Raw genomic sequence first — 22253 nt, 5'->3', positions numbered from 1 at the left:
TTTATGAGACAATCCGGGAGAGGTGAACACCCAGTGGATATTAGATGATATTAAAGAGGCATTCATTTATGACAATGGTGCCAATGGTATTATGTTTGAAAGGGGGGGTGCCCTTATCTCTTAGAAATACATGCTGAAGTTTTACAGATGAAGTGAGATGATATCTGGGATGGTTTCAAAATAATCCAGTCAGGAAGGGGAGTGTAGATGAAATAGGATTAGCCCTGTGTTATTTGTTGAGGCCAGGTAATGAATACATGGAAGTTCTTTATACAAATCTCTGTACTCTTATGGATGCCTGAAAATTCCTGTAATAAAAAGTTTAAGAAAAGTACGTGTCCAGAATATGAAGACAAAGCTCTCTATTTTTTTTCTGAGATGTCTAAATTTAAGCAACATTCAGTCTAGACAGAATTTCAGTAAGTTAACGATAATATTTAGACACCTTCCTCAAGATTTCTTAATATTAGCTGAAAACAGTTAAGCTGCTTACCATTGAGAAACACCTGTTCTTCCTGATGGAGTTAAAGAAGAAAACAAGATTGAAGTAAAGTATATAAAATAATATGGTTTAAAGTGAAAATGCATTCCTTGGTCAGCAAATACTATTAGAAGGCACTTAGAAAACAATGTGAAGAACTGAAGAAACAAATAATAGGATAAATTGCACAGTGTGGCAAGTCTGCCATTCTGTTGAATGAAAACATAGATGTTTCTCAAACTTGTCAATTTATGGCATAATCTCAAGGGGCTTTTCTGGAAGAAGCAATTGTGAGAAAGGGAAGACTCTCATCACATCACTAACACACCTCCTCAAAAGCTGCTTCTTTACTTCTTGAGCCTTCTGGTAAATTCCTCCAAGTACCAGGCCTGGTTGTTTCCAAGTTGTTAGCACTCTCTCTCGATTTGGTTATTCCAGTGATTATTTCTCTAATTATATTTGCTTTCCAGACACACGGATTTATTTCCTTCTCTATTCTTTTTCCCCACATGTAATCCTTTTACATATACCTGAAAAAGCCCTTCATGGTTCATTTTGCCAATATACCCTGTTCCGCATGTTCGCAGGTCTCTCCTTCCAGGGAGAGTCCACTTAAATGAACATTACTGTGCACGATGGCACTACCAGGTGGGTTTCCATATATCATAAATTTCCTGTTTCAACCTTTATAGTTTGCACACTTTCTAAGAGTGCGGCCTTTGCATTAGTTGCCCTAACTAGTCCTTGACATGAACTTTGGGGCAACACCTTCTCCCAAGTTTTCCTCTGGTTGAAGTGCTGCAAATAAAGCATCTGCCAGGCAAGGGTGTTTGGGGAAGCTACGTGATGTCTTAGGATACCCTAGGCTGTTGGCACTAATAGAGCCAAAATGTATTATGTATTATGTCTCAAATACAGTAGAAGGGTATTTCTTGCTCACAGGCTCCTTCCATCTTGTCGCTCCGCCTTCCCCTAGAGACTTGGGATCCTCTGATTCCAGGTGGCAGGGGAAATGGCACACATCACTTCTGTTCCCATTCTATTGACTGGGGCTCAGTCACGTGGCCACACTAGACTGTAATGGTGACCAGAAAAGCAGTCTGTGGGCCCAGGAAGACAAGGAAATGGATCTTTGAAATAACTAGCAGTTCTTTGGATAGATACCCAGCAGTGGGATAGCTGGATCGTATGGTAGTTCTATCCTTAATTTTTTGAGGAATCTCCACACTGTTTTCCATAGCGGCTGCACCCGTTTGCACTCCCACCAGCAGTATATGCGAGTTCCCGTCTCTCCACATCCTCTCCAACACTTGTGAAAACACCAAGGCGTAAAGATACGTGCACCCCTATGTTCACTGCAGCGTTATTCACAATAGCCAAGACTTGGAAGCAACCTAAGTGCCCATCAAGGGACGAATGGATAAAGAAGATGTGGTATATATACACAATGGAATACTACTCAATCATAAGAAACGATGAAATCCAGCCATTTGTGACAACATGGATGGACACTGAGGGTATTATGCAAAGTGAAATGAGTCAGAGGGAGAAGATCAAATACCATATGATCTCACTTATTAAGTAGTAGATAATAACAACAACAAGCAACACATAGAGACAGAGATTGGATTGGTGGTTACCAGAGGGGAAGAGGGGAGGGAGGAGGGCGAAAGGGATAATTAGACACATGTGTGTGGTGATGGATTGTAATTAGTATTTGGGTGGTGAACATGAGAACATGATGTAATCCATGCAGAAATAGTATGATGATGTACACCTGAAATTTATACAATGTTATAAACCAATGTTACAATAAACAAACAAACAAAAAAGAAATACCTAGCATTCTCGATCATACATCGTGATCCTAATAGCAAAACATAACACATTAATCCCTCCTTGAAATGTGTCAGTTTCCCTGTTACTCCCCCACCCCCATTACACTCAACACACATGGCTCCTCTAATCCTCCCTCCCTGCTTTATTTCTCCACAGCATTTAAACTTGAGGTTGGTTATATTATTGTTCCCAGTCCTTGACTCTTCCCTTCCATGTCAAAGGATCTTGCATCCCATCCATTGCCAAGGGACTTGTAGTTCCTCCTTGAAGGCAAAATCTACTGCCCACCCCTTTGTTGGCCCTGAACTCTGCTTAGGCCAATGGGACGTAAGTGGACCTGAAGCACACCACGTCCCAGCAGAAGCTTTACAAGTTTCTTGATCATCTCTCTCTCTCTCTCTCTGTTTTTCTCTCTCTCCCTCATTCGTTCCCTTCCACTACAAGCACAGAGTATGCCAGATAGGGGCTGCTCCTTCAGACTGGGTTCTGGAGCAAGAAGGCACGCGGGTGGGCCAAGCCATCCTGCCGCTTCCTACAGCATATGTGAGGAGGAAGTCCATGTGTGTGGTTGTAACGTACTGGGTTTTGGGTACTTAGTACCACAGCTCAAACCTATGGTGAAATATAGCTGATGCACTTCCTGACATCGTGTTTATTTGTACGTTGGATGCTTCCCCACGAGAATGAACTCTTCATAAGGGCAGTGAATCTCACTGGCTTGTTTCCTGCTGTCGTCAGTGTCCAGATTGGCACCTAGCACAGAGTAGGGCTCAAATATTTGTTGACTGAATCATACTCCCCGGGAATCAAATTTAGCTTGATTTTTTTTTTTTTTGTATCAAATTCTTCCTGAGCTTTTCCACAAGTATGAGAGTTAATGCCGTAAATTGCCATTTGGCCTTGAGATTATTTTCTGGTTGGTTTTACATACATACTGCCAAGCATTGAAACTATAGAAAGAAGGAGTGAATTATTAGAGAACAGTGTGGTTCTGATGAGAATTAAAAACTGTAAAATTCCCAACCAGTCACCTGGTTTAACACGACATCTTGCTAGTAGCCATTGAATCACTCATTCTTGGCTTCTCACTACATACCTGTAAGAAAATGAAAATGATGAAAATGCATGGTACGCCCCAAAACTAAGATGGGCAGGTTAGCTTTTGCTAGAGTTTTGGGAAATGTTCCTACTAACTCTAAGGTCCTGGAAGCTGGAGTCAGAAAATACCCACGCCATCAATTTTAAGATAGACTCTTTTCCGCACGTGTGAACGTGTCTGATTTCTGCATGCATTTTGCAGTCCAGGGCACCTTCAGATTCCGTGAAGCACAGTCATTCATAGCTCGGCCATGCTCCACCTCTTGCTTTTTCGTTCAGGTTACGTCAATTCCAAAACACCCAGCAAACTGTAGGGAAGCAGGCAGAGGAGACTGATGCTGTTCTTGGAGGTGGGCGTGTGGGTCGTGCACCGGGACCCCCAGGCACAGCACTAGAGGTGGGGGCTGAAACAAGAGGTGCCCTGTGGGAGCACGTGCTGGGAATAGCATTTGTTTGTTAATGTATTTTAAAAAGTGGAGGTAGGAGAAAGTGCCCCCAGAAAGGTACTAAATAGCTGCCAGGCAACTTGGCATATGAGTAAACCAAACAGGTGAGATCCCTGACCTCAGGCAGCTTACTGTCTGTCTGGGAAGACAGCACTAAAACTGAAGTATACAAAATGTGGCAGGTGTCAAGTAGCCATAGAGGTACACCAGATGACCTTTCCCTGCTGGAGAGGATCACGAGCAACGTGCCTGAGGAAGTGTCATTCAGCCAAGACCAGGAGGATGACGAGGGCCAGGGATGAAGGGAGGTGTGCTTAGTTTAAGGCTGAGGACACTGAGCGGGGGAGAGCATCTATAAGTGCACGGCTGTGGCTCTTCTAGAAGATTTGTGGGTTTCTTTTTAAGATGTCACAAATACATCTGGTGATCATTTTATTAAAAACCTTTATCTTTTTCCCTCATGGTAAATGAGTTGTTCCCATGTCATTTACTGAACAATCATCTTTTCCCAAGTAGTAAAAAAACACACCTGTATCATATGTTAAATCCTTAAAGAAAAATGTTAAGAAAACAGGAAAACGTTCAACTTGACTGGTAACTAAACAAGTACAAATCAAAACAGGATGCACGTTATTCTTCACCTTTTATCAAATTAGCAATGGTCAAAAACAGTAGTAAGTATTCATGCCGATGAGAAGTAAATTTGGTACAGCATTTCGAGAGGGCAGTTTGAAAATATATGTAAAAAGCCTGAACAGGTCCACCAGAAGGGGACTTTCAAAATTATCTGGAGGAGGTGTATTCACACGGAAAGACATGATAATATACAAACATGTTTACAGTGGGCATCTCGGGATGGGTGGGCTTCTGCATGTGTTTCACTTCATTTTGCTTATCTTTACCTTCTGATTTTTCTGCCGTGTATTGCTTTTACAATAATTGTTTAATTACAAAAACACAGGCCATATCACGTTCAAATCACTGTGCAAGATAAAAGGAAAAAGCACATTGCCATTCAGTGGGAGATAGAAACAGCAAAAACAAGAAAAAAGCAAAACCTATGTCAGAAGACCATCTTAATGATATTATGTATAAATAGATTAAACCTCCATATTAAAAAGATTCAAGATGGATTTTAAAAATAATTACATGCTTTTACTTACCTTGTCATTTGCTTTAAACATTAAAAATAAAGGACTGGACAGGAATTGATCTGCAAATAAATAAAAAGTAGGCCACGGTGATAATACTGATCCCTGCAAGGTAGAATTACAGGCAAGAAGCAGTCAATGCATCAGGAGGCGTGACACTGGTAAGAGGCACAAGTACAGGGAAGACAGACCGTGCACTAGTGTGTGATCCATTACAGAGAATCACAAAGTAGAAGCAAAACCAGATAGACCGTATGGATAATTTAATAGAGATGCAATAGAAAAAATGACTGTTGTATCTCTCAGCCTTTGACGTAAGTAAGCATGTGTGTGGGTATGTGTGTTAGAGTAGGATTTGAAGATATAACTATGACCTGTAAACGCTTAAAACAAGTTTTAATAAAGCTGTCTTATGTCCTAGAGACAACTTATGTCTCTGAGCCAATTGCTGCATGATTCCATTTTTATCGAGCAAGCTAATATTTTTCTAATTTGGGGGCCACCTTTTTCATGCTTTGGAATTGGAATTTAAAAATAAAAATATAGAAGGTCAAAGTGGTGCTTGGTGTTGGTATCTCCTATAAAACATCTGTTTCCATCAACAAACACTGGCTCTTCTTTTAAAAAGGTTTATTGTAGTACATTTTAACCACCTGCAAAAACAGAATAGTAAAGGAATCCCCCATCACCCAGCTTCAGTAATTAGCAGCTCATGACCAATCTCGTTTCATCCACACTCCAACCCACATCTCCCATTTCCATGTTCTTTTGAAGCAAATATGACTTATCATTTAATCTAAATAGGTCAGTATGTATATCAAAAAGATAAAGAACCTTTTAGAAAAGTACCCCATTATCACACTTTAAAAGTTAATAATTCATTTCTAACACCATTCTCTAATAACAGAAACCAGGGCTCCTTGGTGACACAACTGATTCTAGGACTGGGACAGGGAATTTACATGATGGGTCTGGAGCATCTTGTAGCATCAGAAGGATATGTTCAAGAAAGCACAATGATGAGGTATGTCAAAGGGACACAGGAGCCAACTGAAAGAGCTGCCAATGGCCAAATCTGGAATGATCTGAGCAACAAAATAAAGCAGTACTGGATTATAACCCAGAGCATAAAATAGGTGTCCCTGAGTTCATACTGCCGTCAACAAGTGATTGAGTAAATGAACAAATGGGGGAGAATACACAAATCTGTGCAGGAGAATCCCAAATTATGTAGATCCTCACCCTCAAGGAGGCGGTGCATTACTCGAGTCCTCAGGTGCGGGCTGCGCATAGAGACTTCCTCCCAAAGAGGACAGTATGGAAAGGGGGAAAAAGTGACTTTGCCGTGGAGAGACCTGACAAACACTACCTCAGCCGGGTGACCAAGGTCAACAGCAAGAGTGAGAAGTCAGGTTGACAGCATGTGTCATTGATAGGATGTGATGAGAAGGGCACTTCACCTCTGTAGTCTTCCTCCCTAAAACTCATAACCCCAGTCTCATCATGAGGAAAATCATCAGACAAATCCCAATTGGAGAACATTCTAGAAAATAGCTGAGCAGTACTACTCAAAACTGCCAAGGTCATCAAATACAAGGAAAGTCTGAGAAACCGACAAGAGGAGCCCAAGGAGACAGGATGACTGAACATAATAGGGGATCCTGGAACAGAAAAAGGTAAAAAGTAAGGAAATCTGAATACAGTGTGGGCTTTAGTTAATAGTAATGTATCAGTATTGATCCATTAGCTGTGGCAAATGTACCATATCTCGCTTCAGCCTGGCCCCATCCAAGTGCTCAACAGCCACGTAGGGCTGCAGTATTGAAAGGCCCAGCCCAACAGACCAAAGGTGGGTCTCAGAGTGTGGTCCCCTGGCCAGCAGCATCGGCCTCACCTGGGAACTTGTTAGAAATGCACATCCTCAGGCTCGCCCCAGACCTGCTGAATCAGAAACTGGGAGTGGGGCCCCACGTTCTGTGTTTTAACAGGCCCTCCAGGTGCTTCTGGTGCACTCTGAAGTTTGAGAACCATTGCTGGGTGTTAGAAGACAAACGATTTAAATGCTGGTCTGAAGCAACCAGTGAGTTACTAGAGATGACAGGATATGTCTCTCTCTCCTTGAAGAAGGGACAGATGGAGGTGAGAGGCAGAGAGGATGCTTTTTTAATGGAGGAAGTAGGCTTTGACCTGGTGGAGATGAGAGAGGGCTTTGTGATCGTCAAGAAAAAGAACGTGAAAGAGAAAGGAAACGGGAGCTGCCTGGGCAGTGGCGCTTGGCGGAAGATCCATCCTCCCGGCCCCTCGTCCGGGAGCCTAGAGAGCAGCCTGGGCAGGGAGGAAGGAGGCGGAGGGGCCTGGAGGACCATGAGGACCACGAAGAGGAGCTGGTCAGTCCAGAGCCTGCGGAACAGGCGTGTGGCCCTTCCGGAGAGCTGCGTGGAAGCCAGGGCTCCCTGTGGGAGAAGTCTTGTCAGGAGTGTGGGTTTCCCATCCACCGCTGCCTGTGGCACACGCGCAGATCATCAGGACACCCGCCTGACCCCAAGCTGCCCTTGTTAACCCTCCCACCTTCTCAATGGCCTAGGGCGCTAAACAAACAAACACACAAAAAGCCTGGAGGGGCCAGGGTGGCGTGAAAGGAAAGCGTGGAGTGGTGAAATGCCTCCCTCCTCTCCTGCAGTTGTTAGTGCGGTAGTTGGGATACGGGTTTGGGTACTTGAACAGAAAGACCTCAAATCCCAGGAGCTTCAGAAAGATAGAAACATAGGTGCTCCATATATCTCAGAGATCCATACTCCTTCCCTCTTGTCCTGCTTTCCTCAGCTTGTGGCTTCCATCTCGTGACCTGATACGGTTGCTCTAACTCCTGCCATCACATCCACATTCACATTCAGCCACTCTGGGGAGTCTTTTAACTAGGCGCGTGTGCCCAGCCATAAGGCTCTTAACCTAAGAACAGGAGAACTGATTTCATAGACAACCAGCAGTCTCTGTCTCATACGTGTGTTTGATCATCATCCACATAGAAATGAAAGTTGAATTTTATGTGTCGGTAAGATAGCAAATGTGGCAAGAACAAAGTTTATCAGTGAGTTTGCAGCATAGCAGGCTGTGGGCAGATGTGGGGAGTGAGAGCTGGACAGGACAAGGGAATTTTAGAGCAGGCACACTGATGATTTGTGACGGCTCCTTCAATGGTAATGTAAAAAGCAGTGAATATTAGAATTTTGCAACCTATTTTTGGTTGCTGACCTGTTTATTTGAAGCCTCCCAGGCTAAGACTGGACCTAATTTTGGGTTAAAATCGGAATGAGAAGAGCAGAGGGAAATGGAGCAAATCTTGGGGGAATTTTGATATTCCAGGAGTGCCTCTAGCAGTGGTGTGAATGGAGTACAGAAGGGACGAGAGATGCATCAGAATCACACTTCACGTCTTCTTTCCCCCAGTTCCCCTGCTGCCTGAGCCCTGGACCTCAGCAGCACACCTCGATGGTCTCCTCCTTTCCTTCTTAAACATTGCACTCCAGTCTCCATACAGTAGCCCAAGCGATATTTTAAAAATATGTACAATATCATCTCAAAACTCGGTCTTCCAGTGGCTTCGTTTTGTGCTTAGAATGAAATTCCAAATCCCTCCCCATGGCCCACAAGGCCCTACATGATCTGACCCTGCCCATAACTTTCTGTCTGACTATGATCCATATGACACACGATCTGGTCCTTTGCATCTCTTTCTGTCTTCCTGTGATCCATATCAACATGTTATTTACCCCCGCCCATCTCTTTCTGTCTTATTATGATCCACACCCACACATGATTTGGTGCCTGCCCATCTCTTTCTGTCCTACTATAGCCCATATCCGTACATAACGTGGCCCTGAACATCTCTTTCTGCCGTGTTGTAAATCCAAACCCACACATAAACTCGCCCCTGTTCCTCTCTATGATTCACACACACATATTATCTTTCCATGCTCATCTCTTTTTAGTCTTACTGTGATCCATACCCACATGATCTGGTCCTGCCCGTCTCTTTTTCTCTCTCTTACTGTGATCGTTATCCACACATGAACTGGTCCTACACACGTCTTTCTGCGATCCATACCCCAAAATGATCTCGTCCTGCCTGTCTCTTTCTCTGTTGCTGTTATCCTAACCCATGCATGGTCTTGACCCAGCCCATCACTACCTGTCTTCCTATGATGCCACCCCACACAGGCTCTAGTCCCAGCCATCCTTTCTTTCTTCCTCTGACCCATACCTGCACATGATCTGGTCCCTGCCTGTCTCTTTCTTTTTTTTTTAAATCAGCTTTATTGAGGTGTAATTGATATATTAAAACCACATATATTTACCATCTTTCTGTCCTACTATGATACACACACACACATGATCAGGCCCCTGCACATTTTTTCTCTTTTACTTTGACCCATCCCCACACATGATTGGCCCCTCCCCATCTCTCTCTGTCTTACTATGATCCAGATCCACACAAGATATGGTCCCTGCCCATCTCTTTCTGTCTTACTATGATTGATTCCCACACATGATTTATTCCCTGCCCATCTCTTGTTGTCTTCCTGTGATCCGCACCCACACGTGATCTGGTCCGTGCCCATCACCCTCACATGTCCGTGTCCTCACTCGCTGTTACCAAGCGGCACCGGCCATCTTTCCGACCCTACAGTAGCTCAGGTTTTTTCTTCCTCGAAGGCCTGTCACTTCTTATTCTCTTTTCCTGGAATTCCATGGCCTCAGGATTTGTGACTGGCTTCTTTGTATCATTCATATCTCAGCTCAGATGTCACCTCTCAGAGAAGTCTTCTGTGACTGTCTAATCTTGGGGCCTCCTCCTTTCCATAGCATCTAGTTTCATTTTCTTCATATCCCTCAATACCATCTGAACGACTTTGTCCATTTCTGTTTTGCTCTTACCTTCCTTTCTCAGAAGGTGAGCTCGCTGCAGGAGTGACTGGCGTGTTTGGTCGACCGCTATGTCCCAGCCTTAGAATTGTGCTTGGCACCACAGAGGTATTCGGTAAGCCTTTGTGAAGTGAATTCCGGGAGTAATTACACGCTAGGCAGGAGTGGTCAATAACGCTAAAATCTGTGGAGACATCAAGGAAGGTGACAAGCGAGACTAGCCAGTGAATTTGAAATTTGAAAGCCATTGGTCACCTCTGGGCAAGGTGCTCGTTAGAGGAGCGTGGAGGAGGTAGAAGGCAGTATGGGAGAAGACAAGGAGAGACTGGGTGGTAGATGCAGTGGGAAAGGCAACTTGAGAATTTGGGCGGCCAAAGAAGAACAGACCTGCCTAAAGGGGGTGAGGTAAGCCTCTGGCCAGGGGTTTTGTTTTCCTTCATGGTGGGCTGGCCCTGCCGTCGAGGCCCAGTCAGGGGAAAGGACCTGGGGTGTCCGGTGTGTAGGCAGAGCGCTTGACCTGAGGCACAAGGAGCCCTTCTCTGGTACCCAGAGGAAGGCAGAGGAGCCGGGGAGTGGTGTTTGGAGGAGGCCTTGCCCAGAGGGAGAGTTAGAGGCAGGAGGCCTGGCTGGGGTGGAACTCACTAGTGACGGCCTCAGGCTCAGGGAAAGGAGGGGGCTTGATTGGTTCCCAGTGGAACAGTGGGATTCGAGAGAGCAGTAGAAATGGAGACCGTTACAAAGAGCCACTGGGCTGGACAGGGGAGGGTCCAGTTGTCATCGGCCTCTCGTTGTGGTGGGATAAGTCATAGAGCTTGAAGGGATGGTTCAGAGGCTTCTGGAGCAATCCTCGGAACATGCAGGGTAACAGGGCCCCAGTGGAGAATCTCGAGTGCTCCATTGTGGGGAGCCCCAGAGTGGGGGTCTGTGCAGGCCACCGGGTGTGCTGGCTCAGTGTCCTCAGGGCAGGACCCTCCCCGCTTTACCCCGTCCATAAAGGGCCCTTGGGCGTTTTCCTTGTCTCTCCTCTTGGAGCATCTCCTTGGCCCGAGAGAGTCAGAGTCTTACCAGGTATGCTACAAAGAGGTCTGAGAGAGAAAGACCTACCCAAGGGACTCGAGGACAGACCCCCTCCTCTCCATTTCTCTCTGTGTGACTTTGGTTACACTGCTTAAGCTCTCAGAGTTGAGGATCCCCCTTCCCCCAGGGGTGTGAGAATTCAGGGAGATGGAGGATGGAAAGCAGCTTGACACAATGGGCTGGAACTCTCCCTTCCTTTATTCCTGCACTGCCCCTCCCCTCAGTCCCTGCTGCTCCCTTTTCCATGTCCTGTTCACAGCTCACCCCGATTGTACTGGAGCCCCAGGAAAGCAGCTGTGTGGCCTGGATATTAAAGAAGACTTTAAATTTGTTCTTCAAATAAATCTCAGCATGGGTCCTGAGTTACTAGCAAGCACGAGCTGTGCAGCCTTGGTCTCCGTTCCCCTTCAATGGAGGATTACACCCATCTATGTAGACTGGCTTCACACGGTGTCCTGGGCTAGGGAGATCACTTTTTCCCAACAGTGAAGGCAGCTAATTATTGGCCTCTGTCTCCATTTTGTGTACTTCATCCCTGGGGAAGTGGGGGATCTTTCTGTTCGGTGATTTGGGCAAGAATAACTGGCTATGTTCTATCAGCGCTGTCTTCTTCCCCTTGGGAGAAAGACTGCCGGCAGGGTGGGATTTCTGGGTGGATGAGTCCAGCCAATGCTGGACTTCACCTGTAGGCTCCTTGGGCTTGCACACCAAGCTGTGTCCTCCAACTTAGCTCTAGTAGGAGGAAGATGTTATTCAGCCTCCATCTTTACTCTCTTATTTCTCAACTTTTCAGAATCGGGGAGCAGGGAAAAGAGGGGTGATGGTTACCGGAGTCCCCTTGGAAATCTCAATATGCAGCATTAGTAGGTATCTAATTTCTCTCTCTCTGTCCCTCACACACACACACACACAGAGTCAGTTATCAGGTTCTGTTGCTTCCTTCTCCAGCACACAGCTGATTCTGTCCATCTCTCTCTTTTTTTTTTTTGTGAGGAAGATGAGCCCTGAGCTAACAACCATGCCAATCGCCCTCTTTTTTTGCTGGGGAAGACCAGCCCTGAGCTAACATCCATTACCAATCCTCCTCCTTTTTGTTTTTTCCCAAAAGCCCCAGTAGATAGTTGTATGTCGTAGTTGCACATTCTTCTAGTTGCTATATGTGGGACGCCGCCTCAGCATGGCCAGAGAAGCGGTGTGTCGGTGCGCGCCCGGGATCCGAACCAGGGCCGCCAGTAGCGGAGCGCGCGCACTTAACCGCTAAGCCACGGGGCTGGCCCCCCGCTGTCCATCTCTTTTGGCATCATTCTTGCTGCATCATTTTACAGACACTAGTTACCTGTGTTCATGGTCAAGAATTCCTATCTTTTCCAGAATGTTGTGTGCCACGAATCTAAAATAAATTTTTATGTCAGCTAAATACATATTCAAAATTATGGCCCTCAGAACTCAAATACAATTCTCTCCTATCTGGCTAATCTCATTTCTAGCTATGTCCTGGCCCACACCTTTCATACCAGCCAAGTTATCTTTACACTATTTCCATTTTCTATACTCAGGTCTTCCTCTCACCTCATTAAATTCATAAACCCCATCAGAAATATTTAAAGCAGTTTTCTTCTCACTAGTGAAGATGTGCCCATGATCCCTGTTCCTTGGTACCCACACCCTTGTGTAATCCCCTCCCATTGAGTGTGGCTGGACTTACTTCCTTCTAATGAACAGAATGCAGAAGTGAGGAGATGTCAATTCTGAGATCAGATTGGAAAGACTGTGGCTTCTGTCTTAGGCACTCTCTCAAATTGCTCTCTCCAGGGGTAGCCAGCAGCCACACAAGGCAGCCCTTGAAAGGTCTCATGAGTGAGGGCCAAGGACTGCCAACAACTTTGTGAGTGAGCTGGGAGGTGGATTCCCACTTCACCACCCATGGAGCCTTCAGATGAGATCACAGCCCCAGCTGACAGCTTGACTGCAAGCTCATGAGAGACCTGGAGATAGAGGCAACCAGCTAAGTCAGTCCTAAATTTCTGACCCACAGAAAATGTGAGATAACAAACGTTTGTTGTCACACAGTGATCTATATCTAAAACAATAGTTTCTACCTTTTCTGCTCTGTTTTCAAAGGCAAAAGTTTTCTTTGATTATTACTCTATTTTCCCCAAATCTCACTGCCAAGCCATTCTCCCCCTGCTTCCCTCCCACCACTGATAACAGCCACAACACCTGGTAGAAAAGCTGCCTGTTGCCTATGGAGCATGGGAACTTCTTATTAGCTGGTTTCTGTTTAAAGTCCTGATCTCTCAAATCTGAACTGTGAAAAATCTTTGCCTAAAGTCCCAGTGACATTTTGAAGGAGTGAATGCTCTTCCTTGAAAAGGAAAATATGCAAAGTTTCCTCTTGGTGCATGAAATATTTGATATTTGCAACCTGCTTTGGTAGTTATTTTTAGATCTTTTCTCTGATGGAGTGCCTGGGTCTTGTTTTCACTTGTCTTTCAATGTTTGTGTATGACTGAATGAGGTCAACTCCCAGGAAGAAGAAGGAATTACCACATATGTTTTATGGGGAAATTATGTATGTGCATGTAGATTTATTTCTTCTTCTTTTTATTTTTTCCCTTTTAGTCTTTTAAAAATATTTTGTTGTTTGCTTTTCCTATACATGAGTATATATTTCATTTCTATACAGAAAATTTATCTATAATGTAGAACCAGCATATGAGTGTCACCATTTAGAAATATTCACTGAGTGAGGATTACTGGTTTCTAATGTGGTATCTTACTTTATTAATTTATGTATCAATATATTTTGGAAGTTAGCATGGATGCTGGTGAAGTCAATAGCAATGTTTCTGTTAGAAAAAGTGCAGGTACACAAGAAATGACTCTGGTCAGAAAAGAGTGCCCTGATATAATCCCTTCCTGAAATGCCTGAGTTAGTCAGTGACATATGAGCCTCCCTCCATCAGGGGACTATGGAGAGGCACTGGCGAGGGTGGGGCGTGGTGGCAATCAGCGCTGAGTTCCACTCCAGACATTGCCAGGTGTTTGTATTACCTGCTAAATGGATACACTTATGACAATAGTGCAAAGATTTTAAGCTTTATTATTAAGTAATAATAAGTAAACTGCCTGATTGAGATGTGATTTTGGTCACCATGCTTATACTGGTCAGGATAAGCTATGCTGTGCCACAGTAACAAACAAACCCTGAAATCTTACTGGCTTTTCTTTTCCTCCCAGGCAGAGTCTGATTCTCCATAGCTGCTCCTTCTCTCTTGTGGCTCTGCTCATGTAACACACGGCCTCCAAGAACCTTTATGTTGCCTCAGCCCAGAGGTGACATGTGGCACTTCTACACAGAGCCCACTGGGAGAACTAGTCATGTGGCCCTGCTTAAGTGCAAGAGAGCTGGGTAGAGTGCTTTTCCCAAGAAGAGGAGAGGAAAATGGAAGATTTGGTGAACACATACATTGTTTCTACCACAAGGCTTTAGACATTTTTCAGGCTAAAATGATTGCAGACATCCTTTGGGGCTGGCCCAGGTTGGTGGCCTAACTGTGAGAAGCTGGCTGGGTGTAGTGCATAGGTGTGCACAGGTGACTGGAGGGGGCTGGGGCTGGCTGGACCCCACCTGTTGCTCCTAAGAAAGGTAGTAATCCTTGCTGTTATTGCCAAGCAAGATTTTGAGTCTTATGTTACAGATCTTCCCGTCTTTCAAACGTAAGTAGCAACACAGATTTTAATGTGAAATCTCCCAATTTTAAAATGTAGGCTTAAGTATATGAAAACACAGGCCAACCAAATGTGCTTGCAGGCCTAATTTGACCTATGTGCTACCAACGTAAGATCTTAGCACTTTGGCCTAGGAACTGGGGTCTTGATTGGCCCTTTATTTATATGTGAGGTAGAGCTAACCCCAAATTTCTAAGAAGAATCTTGGCCCTGCCTGTGAGCATTCCCTCAGTCTACCTTGGTTCAGGTTCAAATCTTTCTTCCTTGCACTACCCCATGCTCAGCTGACTGCTTGAGCACTTGGGGCCACACTTAAAGGAAAACAGATTCCCTGCATTCCAGGTCATTGCCAGGCTGTGTAATCTTGAGGCATTTGGGAAACCACAAAGTGTTGAGAGAGGCTGAAACACGGAACGGGTACTGGGGAGTCATTATGAACTTGGAGAGCTGGAACAGGAAGGCTCTTGGGTCAGCTTTGGATCAGATCCCAAGGGCCGCTGGAAGCAATTAAAGGATTGTCAATGGAGGGGAGGATCACACAGCCAGACCTGCATTCTGGACAGATCATTCTGGCAGCTCTTGGGGGTGGGGAGGAGAGCTCTCAGCAAGCAGAACTGATGGTCCACTATGCACAGTACCCTCGATGTAATCCCATCCAGCTATTTTCCTTGGCGGCGACTCCCATGATTTCATTCTACCTTTTTCTGGATTGTTCTCAGAAGTGTAGGTGTTCCTCTGAGGGTGGCCTGAGTTGTTGGGTTAATTATAGCCAGCGAACAGTCAAACACAACCACCTTTCTCTTTAAAATGATAGAAGTAGTCATGTACTTTAAAGATTGCCCCAGCTCTGGGAAGCCCAGCTTTTTGCAGAGGTCTTGGATGAACTTCCGCCCAGAGGTTTTTAATGACTGTCTCTCCCATTTGCTTTCTCAGCATTAAAATGCCAGGTTAAGAGTACAAGAAGGCATGATTCTATATGTAGAAAACCCTAAAGAATCCACCAAAAAAACTATTAGAAATAATGAATACAGTAAAGTTGCAGGGTACAAAAATCAACATACAAAAATCAGTTGCGTTTCTGTACACTAACAACAATCTAGCAGAAAGAGAACTCAAGAATACAATCCTATTTACAATCACAACAAAAAGAATAAAATACCTAGGAATAAATTTAACCAATGAGATGAAAGACCTATACACTGAAAACTATAAGACAATATTGAAAGAAATTGAAGAAGACATAAGGAAATGGAAAGATATTCCATGCTCATGGGTTGGAAGAATAAACATAGTTAAAATGTCCATATTACCTAAAGCAATCTACAGATTCAATGCAATCCTAATCAGAATCCCAATGACATTTTTCATAGAAATAAAGAATCCTAAAATTTATATGGAACTACAAAAGATCCCGAATAGCCAAAGCAATCCTGAGAAAAAAGAACAAAGCTGGAGATATCACACTCCTTGACTTCAAAATATACTACAAAGCTACAGTAATCAAAACAGCATGGTACTGGCAGAAAAACAGACACACAGATCAAGGGAACGGAACTGAGAGCCCAGAAAAAACCCCACCTATCCATGGACAGCTAATCTTCAACAAGGAGCCAAGAACACACAATGGAGAAAGGAAAGTCTCTTCAATAAATGGTGTTGGGAAAACTGGGCAGCCACATGCAAAAGAATGAAAGTAGACCATTATCTTACACCATACACAAAAATTAACTCAAAATTCATTAAAGACTTGAATGTAAGACCTGAAACCATAAAACTCCTAGAAGAAAACACAGGCAGTACACTCTTTGAATCGGTCTTAGCAGTATGAATACCATGTCTACTCAGGCAAGGGAAACAACAGACAAAATAAAGAAATGGGACTACATCAGACTAAAAAGCTTCTGCACAGCCAAGGAAACCATGAACAAAATGAAAAGACAACCCGCCAACTGGGATAAAATATTTGCAAATCATATATCCAACAAGGGGTTAATTTCCAAAATATATAAAGAACTCTGAGAACTCAACAACAACAAAATGAACAACCGAATCAAAAAACGGGCAGAGGATCTGAACAGACATTTTTCCAAAGAAGATATACAAATGACCAACAGGCACATGAAAAGATGTTCAACATCACTAATTATTAGGGAAACGCAAATCAAAACTACAATGAGATATCACCTCATACCCATCAGAATGGCTATTACTAAAAACACAAGAAATAAGTGTTGGAGAGGATGTGGGGAAAAGGGACCCTCATACACTGCTGGTGGGAATACAAACTGGTGTAGTCACTATGGAAAACAGTATGGAGATTTCTCAAAAAATTAAAAATAGAAATACTATATGATCCAGCTATTCCACTTCTGGGTACTTATCCAAAGAACATGAAAACACTAATTCGAAAAGATATATGCACCCCTATGTTCATTGCAGCATTATTCACAATAGCCAAGATGTGGAAGCAACCCAAGTGCCCATCAACTGATGAATGGATAAAGATGTGGTATATATACACAATGGAATACTACTCAGCCATAAAAAAAGACAAAATTGTGCCATTTGTGACAACCTGGAGGGACTTTGAGGGTATTATGCTAAGCGAAGTAAGTCAGACGGGGAAAGACAAATAGCACATGATTTCCCTCACATGTGGAAGATACACAAACACACACATAGATAAGGAGAACAGATTGGTGGTTACCAGAGGGGAAGGGGGTGGGGGTGGTGGAAAGGGGTAAAGGGGCCCATAGGTATGGTGACGGATGGAAACTAGACTTTTGGTGGTGAACATGATGCAGTCTACACAGAAGCTGAAATATATTGATGTACACCTGAAATTTACACAATGTTATAAACCGATGTGACATCAATTAAAAAAAGAAAAAAAAAAAGAATACAGAAAGGCAACCAGAAGCCTTGACCGGTTGTGATCTGGATTCCAGGATGCAGACTCCCTGTGCACCATGCTCAGAAGCAGAAAGTTCTGGGCCCAGAGGGGAGGGCCTCGTGTGCCTGTGGCCATTCTCAGGCGTGAACGGGTGATGGGCTGCGGACGGGTCTCCCCACCCACCCGGGGCGCTGAGCAGCCGCGCACCGCGGCCGGGAAACGACGGGCCCTTGCGTTACTGCCAGAAAGGAGGCAAGTGAGGAGAGGCCCTGAGTTCTGCACCTGGCAGCCATCATGCGGCCAACGGGGCAGGACGAGGTGTCACCCCCTGGCCGTGCTGCTCCCCGGAGCTGGGCCGCCTGCTGCCCGCCTCCATCCTGCTCCTCGCCCCCCCGCTGGGGGCCTCAGGCCCAGACTCAGCCTGGGAGACAGACTGGCTGTGGGTCAGACTTAGGTCGCCCGAGGCCACCTCCTTGGAGGTCACACAACAATGGGGAGGTGTTAGCTTTTCTTTGCACCTTCTGCTTCCGAGGTCCTTTCCTCTTCTCTGCCGCCGTCGCATCTGTCTCTCACACGCATCCTCTCTGTCTGTGTCTCTCCCTCCCTCTGTCTCATAGGCACGCGCACGCCGGCGTTAAGGATCCCATGAGAGCCAGTTTCACGAGCGCGAGGACGCAGCCCGGCGCTCTGTGCCTCCTCTGGGCCTTTCCCTGTCTTTACAAAGAAAACTAAGGTGGTCCGGCTTGCTCCTGCGTTCTTGCCCCGCCCCCTGCCCGCGGCCCGCGAGAAGGGTTCTTAACGCCGTGGAGCCGTGCGTGACCCCTGCCGCGCCTGGGGAAGTGCATCCCGCGGGGGGCCATCGTTTTCATGGAGTCGAACGGAAACCGTCAGCGTGTACTGCACGCCGGAAGGGTCAGTGCTGTTCTGTGAGAATGTTGTGTCTGTTCTGTGTCTTGCGGGCAGTGGGTGGCGGTGCTGGAGCCTGCATTTAAAGTCACTTCACACGCTCTTCTTGCCTGCGCCCTGGGCGCGGCCTGCTGGCTTCTATGTGCACATAAACCGGGTTGATAGCACGAACCCGCGCGGGGGGTGAGAAGTAAATGCGATGATCCTGTGACCCACCCACCTGGAGTACAGAGCAGTGCACCTCGGCCTGATGCCCGTGAGAATGCCCTGGAACTTTTCAACCCCAGTGCCCGGCCGCCCCTGACCAGTGACATGGGAATCTCTGGGGCCCAGGCCTGGCCACTAGGAGTCTTTACAGCTCCCCTGGCGATTCCGGGCGCAGCCAGGGTCGGGAAGGCGTGTAGAAGAGTGACCAATGCCAGTTGTAATGCAGCTGGGCCCCTTGCCTGCCCTCCCTCGGGGGCAGTGGCTGGAGTCTGGGCCCGGTGCTCTCCAGCTGGCCCACCCTTCCCTCTGTTGCATCCAAGAACCCCACCAACCTTTCCCTGCTGGAGTTTTCTGGTCCCCACAATTGTGGAGGTCATCGCTTCAGCTCCATACACTCTGCAGCTTGTATTGCAGCCTGTGAGGGAAGCTGGAAAGGCCTGGACCAGCGAGACCCTTTCCCCAGCTTTGCTGGAACAGTTTTCTGTTACTATAGGGGGTGAGGAGGCTCCTTGCTGAAAACTTGGCCCTCAAGGATTTTCACTCTGGATCCTTTCTGCGGATGTCCTAAGATGCTCACAGACTAGCTTCCTTCAGAGGACCAAGGTCACTAGCAACGTGCCTGTGTCAGGACCACTATGTGTGGGAGTGCCCTGTGGCTGTCGCCGCAGCTGGCAGCAGAGGGCGCTGTCCCCCCAGCTCCAATGGAGTGGGTAGGGGATGGTTTCTCCCCAGCAGGCCGACAGAGAAGCAGTGGCTCTTCTTACTTTTTTGAAAATTCGTTTGCTGCAAAGGCTCCTCTCCCGGTGGCAGAGAGGTCAGCAGCTCTTACACAGGATGAGCAAGGGATTCCTTTTCTGCACTCACCTCACAAACCCTTTTCTGTAGTTATTTCAAACACAGTTGGCCCCTATTTATCTAGTAGCTGTGGTCCTGAGAGGTTGCCCCCATGCTAGATCATTTTTAAAGGGCACTCAAGAAGACTCTCATCGAAAAAGGAGACTGCTGTTATCTTTTGTAAAGCGAATTTATATTTCTAATTCAAATAAAGGTTTATCTGCTCCAAGACATCAGATATTCATAAGAAGTGTTTGATAAAAGGGAATGGAGCTCTCTATATTTACCTCGGAGGAAGGCTCCATCGCCCTGCTCACCAGGTTGCACAGCCCCCGGGGCTGCTACAGAGCTGCCACTGGGCCTTGGCTCTCAATGGACCTCGGGGCTGGGCAGCGGCCTGTGGACAAGGTCTGTCTCTGGAGGCCCCCTGAGAGCCCCATGACCGCCCTGGGGGCCTGTCTGCTTCAGCAGAGGAAGGGAATGGTGGCCCAGGTGAGCCTCCTACTTGCAGGCCCTGGGCATATGTGTTATGTCATCATCCCCACGACAAAGGCAGCGGAGTCAGGGATTCACCGATGAGGAACCCACAGCAGAGTGAGGGTTAAGTAAACGAACCACTTTGATTCCATGGCCAATTTTGCCTTTGAGGTTTTTTTCTCCCAACCAGTGTTTCTTTTTCTCCTTTTCTAACTAGTCCATTTTCCTACTGATGGCCAAGTGACCAACCTCTCTCTCAGGCCAAAAGGAAGGAAACTGAGATGACATTTATGCTGCTTCACCTATTAAGCAGTAGTCTGGAGGAAGGCATGAAAGGGCCTGGCTAGAAACCCACCTTTGTGGAACAAAGTGGAATCTAAAAATATGCCAGCCACGATAAAAGGCTTTGTAAAGTCAGGGATTTCCATGGCTTTTGTTGGCCTTGCTCTCTATTACTATCTGTCAACAAAGTATAATATGAACTCGTTTACTGAGCCCTCTGTCCTTGGTGCCCCAAATGTGCTAACTCGTGCCCTAGCAGATATTTCATTACACTCACTGTACAGGTGAGAAAATGGGGGCAGAGAGGTTAAGAGATTGGCCCAAAGTCACACAGCTAGAAAGGAGCAGAGGTGGGAACCGAATCCAGACTCTGCAGCTCTAAAGTCAGCACTCCTAACTTCCACCCAGGGTCTCTAGCCACCCCCGCACTTAGGTGTAGTGACACAAACTGTTTCTAGTTCGCACGACACAGAAACCTCTTGTACTTGGGTATTTTCCACATTTTGACAAAGGGCTGCCTGGATCCATAGGAGGATTTCAAGGTTCATTCAGTCAGTTGAAAGATTTAGAATATTCTCATTTCACAATAACCCACTGGGGTACAGAAGATGATGAATTGGGGTGCAGAAAGAAAATATTGAACCTCTTTATATTTGTTTCATTCTTTCAAAATTTTGAGTTTTGCACATATTTTATAATCTATGCATTTATAGTCCATGCATGTCAGTTATAAATAAATCCACAAACTCTCAGGAGGTTCATGCTGAAACATTTTCTTTGTATACCACTGATGAGATTTTGACTATTGCCTGCTTTATGTTCTAAGGGTATTTCTCTAAGAGTGTAGAAACTACTTTTGAAGAAGCCATGTTGTTTTGAAGCATAGCGAACCATATGATTTAAAAGAATCAATCAGTACATCTTTTTTTGCAAACTGAATTATCCATTCCAGATATCTCTATTTTGTACGTCTGGAATTCCATGTGCTGTACTGGTCTGGCTAAGAGGGACATATTTTTACCTTCCCAGTGGGTTCAGTTGAGTCCACATACATTTATTGAGAGCCCCGTAAATGCCAAACATTGTGCTAGGCATGTGAGCTACAATGGCCTTGATCTTGGCCCTAGAGGAGTTTATGATAGGGTAGACAGAGACATACTTTCAATTGAATGAGGTGGACGAGATGAAACAGGTATGCACGTGTCGCTATGGGCAGGCAGGAGACAACTCTTAGCTTATGCTGGAGCAGTCATGGAAAGCTTTCTGGAGGAGGTGTTGTTTAAAGCTAACTCTTGAAGGATTAGCCAGAGTAAGAAGGTGGGGAGAGAGTGTCAGGGCACTCAAGGGTGGAACCACAGAGGCTTGTGCTGGAAACTGTTAACCTTCTGAATTCCTGTAGCTTACACATGGGGTGAAGTGAGGAGCTCCAGCCACAGGGGTGGTCTGGGGCCTGATCTCAGAAGGCCTGACATGGGAGGCCTCTGCAGGGTACGGGGAGATATCCAACACTGAAAGCTTTTATGCAGCAGAGTGACATGGCAAGACTTGGCTTTTACCAAAACGATGCTGGTGGAAGTACAGAAGAGAGATTTGGGGGTGCTAAAAGTGGAGGCATGGTGCTCACCCAGTTCTGAGGCTATTTTACAAGTCTAGGCAAGGTATGATGTGGGTTGGGTCAAGAAGAGTAAGTGTAGAGGAAAGGAGTGATGGATTTGAGGAATATCAAGGAGGCAAAGTCAGAAAGACGGAATGTGGGAGGTGAAGGTGAGGGAGAAGTCATTGAACACAGCTCCACATTTCTCTCTCGGGCAACCGAGAAGAGGGCAGTGGTAGATGATACGCAGCACAGGTGGACCTGGGGCAGAGGTGAGGAAGGGAGAGGCCGAGTTAAGTTTTAGGGATGATGA

At 45.7% G+C, this 22253-nt stretch overlaps 1 long non-coding RNA gene across 1 annotated transcript; it reads right to left on the bottom strand.

The window, feature by feature from the left end:
- Window positions 1–2831: 2831 nt before the first annotated feature.
- LOC147912006 (uncharacterized) lies at window positions 2832–10889 on the bottom strand. The gene is made up of 3 exons (XR_015550721.1): window positions 9951–10889; window positions 5028–5077; window positions 2832–3416 (listed from the first exon to the last, which is right to left on the bottom strand). It is a non-coding gene; the product is annotated as an uncharacterized LOC147912006 (long non-coding RNA).
- Between the last annotated feature and the right edge of the window lie 11364 nt (window positions 10890–22253).

Source organism: Ceratotherium simum, chromosome X (genome assembly GCF_057802395.1).
Source record: "Ceratotherium simum simum isolate JZ-2026a chromosome X, ASM5780239v1, whole genome shotgun sequence".
Lineage (NCBI taxonomy): Eukaryota > Metazoa > Chordata > Mammalia > Perissodactyla > Rhinocerotidae > Ceratotherium > Ceratotherium simum.
Note: the sequence above shows the minus strand (reverse complement) of the source record. Positions and strands in the feature narration are given on the sequence as shown.